Source organism: Pygocentrus nattereri, chromosome 10 (assembly GCF_015220715.1).
Source record: "Pygocentrus nattereri isolate fPygNat1 chromosome 10, fPygNat1.pri, whole genome shotgun sequence".
Taxonomy (NCBI): Eukaryota; Metazoa; Chordata; class Actinopteri; order Characiformes; family Serrasalmidae; genus Pygocentrus; species Pygocentrus nattereri.
Window position 1 is genome coordinate 15,003,717 of NC_051220.1, and position 5,604 is coordinate 15,009,320.

Here is a 5,604-nt window from a genome sequence, read left to right on the forward strand (position 1 = left end):
CCTCCAGGCCTCACTGTCATTGCCCACATGAGCGTTGAAGTCCCCCAGTAGGACAATAGAGTCTCCAGGAGGAGCACTTTCAAGCACTCTTCCCAAGGACTCTAAGAAGGCTGGGTACTCTGAACTGCTGTTCGGTGCATAAGCACAGACAGCAGTCAGGACCCGTTCCCCAACCCGAAGGCGTAGGGAAGCTACCCTCTCGTCCACCGGAGAAAACCCCAACATACAGGCACCGAGTCGAGGGGCTATGAGAAAGCCCACACCTGCCCGCCTGCCTGCCTGCCCGAAAATATTATTTTCACAAGTTGAAATTTACCCCCTCCCATCGGTGGTAGGTTGCTGGGAGGGGGTAAATTTCAACTTGTGAAAATAATATTTTTGTATTTTTCTCAATGTTTAAAAAGATATTTTTGAGGTCTTTTAAAATTGCAGTTGATTTACCATGAGTTTAATTTTTAAATAACAAGGGGAAAAAATTAACACTGTCCCACAGTTTTCATGCCATCCCTAAAAAACAGTGTTTTGCATCATAGGACTAAATCAGAGAGTAACATTGAATTGTCACTATCGAAACACACATTTCTGCAATACTGCATTTATACAAAAAATGTTCCATGGCTACAAACATTCAAAGCTGTTTTTGCTAGTCATGTATTAGCTAACATTTTTGCATTACACTTAAAATTAGCTTAAATTGTCACTACTGAAACATGTTATAATTTCCTAGTGAGTAGTGACAAAATGAAAGGTTCAATCATTTGTTTTAATAAAATAAAAATAATTAAGGTATAGAGTCACTCAAACAGATTTTAGTCTTAAGAAAAATTCAGTAAAAAGTCAGGTTCGTACTTTCAACTGCTACTTTGGACCCTTTCCATATAAATTAACTGACTACAAATGAACTCCTACAATCAATCACAATAACATTTCTTGAAAAATGTGTACAGGATGTGTAGCATATTGTATTTACATGTATATTTCAAAAATTACTCTGAGCAATGACACTACACCGACCTCTGTGTGTTTCATGAAACCATGTGTGCTTGACAACACTGGTACCTGTGATGGGTTTACCACCGTGCCTAAAAATATTCCAGGGGAAACGCTGCATGCTCTTGCATACCTAAGCTCCAAGTGCCCAGCAGCTTGGCCACTGAACATCCTTCCTTAGTCACTACATTTGCTGACTGTGGGCATAGTTTTCTGCTAAGGAACCTAAAGCTGCTGTCGCCTTTCTTCACATGCTCTGATGCCTCTGGTATTAGCCTTGGATCCCAAGAAGTGGGCTGAGCAAATCATTTGGCAGACATTCCAGGCCACCTCCAGCTGTTCCTTCTGGGTTTGCTTGTGCTGCAGTTCATAAAATCTGCTCCCCCTCCCAGTCTAACCTTGCCTTGACAAACAAATCACTTCAGTGCCTCCTTCATGACTGGAAACTTCTACAGCTTGAGAGAATTTATCTATTAAGACGATGCACAAACAAATGCACAAATAAAAAATCAAATGTGTCATTTTTAAGTATCACCCAAAAAAGATGTATGTGTGTGTAATTTTCAAATATCACATTCCTTACAACAAAATGGTCTTGCTATCTCATGGTCTGGGGAGTGTGATGCCTGTTCTTTAGCAACACATACATTGTAATGGTGAAGTACAGCACTACTGTACTAGATAATATACTCCATTACAGATTCTGATTTATGTGGAGGCTTAGACTTAGAAAAAGTGTCAGGGCATTATGCACGAAGGCTCAAAAACAGTCCCAGTATGTCATACACACATGACACACTCACCACACAGTGCTCCTGAGCATCCCTCAAGGGTCACCTGCCAGGTGAAAGAGTCTCCACGCCTCAGTTCACTGTCCAGCTCCTTAACAGACTGAGGGAAGGCACATTTCCATAACAACAGCATTCTGGGGAGATGATGCTCCACTACAGTGGGCCCTAAAGAAATGTTTGCAACATTGGGCAGTTATCCACAATTAAAATATAATACAAACAAAATACAATTAAATACAATACAATGTTCATAAATTGCAAATCAATACCAGTTTATTCTATTATTTATGTTCAGCTAATATGGTGTATTCTATCTTTTCTGGAAAAAAAAGCACAAAAGTCTTTATGGAAGCCAATCTACTGTATATGTATCACACACTTCACTGTGGATTTGGAAAATGTAATATCACAGTACTTCAAAAAAGTCAAGTACTAAAACACAATATTTTTTCTGACATATGATAAGATGAAATGGACAAAGTAGTGCCCCCTTTTAAAAAAATATTATTGAAAACTATGACTCTAATGATTTGCATCAGAGACAGTATAAAGGCAGAGACAGGTCACTGATTGGAAAGCAAATGGGAAAGTCTGCAACGCTCTGCATGTCCTCATGTTCATGAGGGAACTCCAGCCCTTCACTAAAAAGAGCCAGTCGACGTGTTGGTTAAGCTGTGAGCGGGGGAAAACCCTCAGTTGTGGAGATCTGCACAAGTGCAGTAGCCAGAACAACCTGAAAAATGCTTTTTGTTTATTATTTGAGCCAAATGTAACAAACTGAGATTTTACCAGTGATTTCAAGTATGTTTTCTGATACTCAGATTTGGTACTCAGTTGTACGTTTTTATGTCTCTCCACATTCAAAGTGTTAGATGTCTAATCTTGTATGACTGTAAATAACTGGCAAGATGGCTGCCATGTAAACAGATTTTCTTTTAAGGACTTTGTATTCGACATACTACGCTAATTCACATACCATGCTACAATAAATCCAATTAAAAAGGACTAATTACTCACTTTTAATTAAACACTCAGTTGGGAAGTTTTTTTTAGTACTTACGATATCCATATCATCATCAGGAAAGCATATTGTGATGTAAACACATTAACAATAATTTGTCAAAGAGCCCAACCCTAATCACTCTGCACTATGTTTCTTTCCCCAGATCTAGTTAATACCACAGATATATTGCTTTACTTTAGCTTTAACTCCCGAGCTGAGTATATCAAAAAACATAAGTACTTGCTGAAGTCATACATAATCATACAGGGATGTGCAGAAGCAAAAGAGGGACTGGTTTTGGTTTTAGCGCTGTGCAAAATGTGAAAAGTTTAACAAAACTAATTTGGCCTCATTCACCAGTTTCTTATTAAATGTGTTCTTGAGAAAGGTCCTAAGAAAATAAGTCTACATCAGATTCATGACATGTTCTTAAAACACATATTCGCTCCTTTGTGCTCTTGAGTGTGTGTAGATTGTGTTCTTACCTAAGAAAAAACCCCAAATAAGAAAACATTGATGAATGCCACAAGTAATTTCTTCTTTAAGATTGTTTGGTCAATGGGGCCCACTACTTTCATAAACTCATATGCCCTAATCATGGATGTGCAGTTAGTGCCCGTTTACCTAAGGTCATCGGGGCGCTGAGTGGTAGCCAGCCTCCCCGAGTTCTCTGGAAGGAAATCCAAGCAGATCTTCAGCCAAGCCCATCACCACCTGTTACAAGGTACACTCCTGTGCTTAAGTAGGGTGAATGAGATAATCTCTAAAACTATGACAGCAACACAAATTCAATGAAGAGGACAAAAAACTATGAACTTCAGACTTTCAGGTGGTATTGCTGGGTTTCCATGACCATGAAAGACGTCTTAAACGAAAAGTTCTATTAATTTTCATTATATTTAATCACATACATACAGTTTAGGAAGATTTCGTACCTTGCCTTTGATGTGTGGTATTCCCAGTGGGCAGTGTTGTACAGTTCCCAGGGGGCAGCAATAGCAGCACCGTACCCATCCACAGCCTTGGGGCAGGACTTTAGGGCATTGAGCCTTTCTGAACAGCGGTCCAGTAATACAGCCACCTGAGCGGGTATTGCTATAGCCACACAGTGCAAGCACCAAGCTGCTGCCAGTCGGGCAGATACGCTAGGCTGAAGAAGCACAGAATTCACAGTGTCCAGCATACCTGGAGAAGGGAGAAGAGAAAAAGAACTGGTATTGAATGATACAATTAATTAACATGCTACTGTGTTTTTGTTCATGAAAAGAACAACTTCAAAGACCAAAAAAAAACTAAAAAGTGGGAGCAAGAAATGTCACAGTGACATAAAAAATATTAACCTTTAAAGATATAAAAACAAACTACTGCTGTGAGCAGATGTGGATATAACATTTTATTATCAATCTCTGGCTCACATTAGCGCGCGGATGAAGTGTTAGATTAATGTTCCATTAAAGAATTAACAAACTGGACTTCCGGTATGGCGCCACTGGAGTAAGTGTCACTCCGTGACTTTTTTTTATTATTCTCGGTCTTTCGGCGCATTTCACTATTTTCTTTTACCGCATGTTTATTATTTCGGGTGTACAAACACTATTGGTGTCTCCGCAATGCCAAGATCCAAGCGAAACGTTACAGATTCGTCGGATATGGAAGACGCTAACACTCAAAGTGAGACTAGTGCTACCTGCCCTCAACTCAAAAGTCCGAGACGTTGAAATTGCTGCCACGGATATGGACAGGCGAATCGCAGAACTCGAAACAACGTGCAAAACTCTGAAAACAGGCGGATTAGAGAGAAAATGGACGACCTGGAAAATCTCTCTCGGAGGAACAATCTCCGTATTATCGGCATTCCTGAAGGGGCAGAGGGCTAGCAACCTACCCTTTTCATGGGGACCTTCTTCGCGGAGCTGCTCGGCGCCTCGAAGTTCCCCTCTTCACCGGAGATTGAACGAGCCCACCGAGCTCCAGTTCCGAAGCCTCAACCAGGTGCTTCGTTTTCTCCGCTTTCAGGTTAAAGAGGAGATTCTTCGCCTGTCCCGTCATCTTCTACAAGGACTCCAGAGTCGATATTTTCCCGGATCTTTCAGCGGAGTTACGTAATATTCGTAACGAGTTTAAATCAGTTAAACTCAAACTACATGAGGCAGGTCTGAAGTTTCGCATGCAGTATCCAGCACGCCTGATCTTCTCCGTTGACGGGACTGCGCACAAATTCGATTCTGCAGCCGAGGCATCTTCGTTTCTCAACTCTAGTCCTTCCTGCATTGAAGGCAGTACCTGGCACGGCTTCTGAACTACAGGTTTGATTTTAGTCTCATCTGGAGGTACGAGACTCTCGTCTGTTTTATTTGATATAGTTAAATGCAGCTACAGCAGCTAGTACTGTAACTCTGCTGTCCCTTATGTGGACTCGGTACAGCGTTTGGACCTCGGAAATGACTGTTGTCTTTAGATCTGACTTTTTTTGGCTCTATTACATTTTCCTATATTGAAATCCTAGCGGACTTATTTATTTTCATATATTCTATAAATGTCTGATGCGCCCTACAATGTGCGTGATATTTCCACTCAAGGAAAAAAAAAATTGTCGTTTGGCCGGGTTGTTGTTTGTTTTTGTTTAACAGTCAATGTGTGCATATGAATGTGTTCTAAGATACATGTTAGTGCTTTTGTACATGTATAAATCTATGCACGCACGATGTGTCACGGAGTTCCCTCTCCATAGTTAAGGAGAGTAATGTTAAGGTTATTGAAGTGTTCTAAGTCACTTAGTAAGGTGGCCCTGTTTATTTTGTTCTTAGTTTGCACTCAGTT

The 5,604-nt window shown here is 40.5% G+C and overlaps 1 long non-coding RNA gene across 1 annotated transcript; it reads right to left on the minus strand.

Moving 5' to 3' along the window:
• Nucleotides 1-658: 658 nt before the first annotated feature.
• Nucleotides 659-4,795, minus strand: LOC108436989. The gene is made up of 5 exons (XR_001858576.2): nt 4,670-4,795; nt 3,720-3,969; nt 3,409-3,498; nt 1,794-1,946; nt 659-1,460 (listed from the first exon to the last, which is right to left on the minus strand). It is a non-coding gene; the product is annotated as an uncharacterized LOC108436989 (long non-coding RNA).
• Nucleotides 4,796-5,604: the final 809 nt, after the last annotated feature.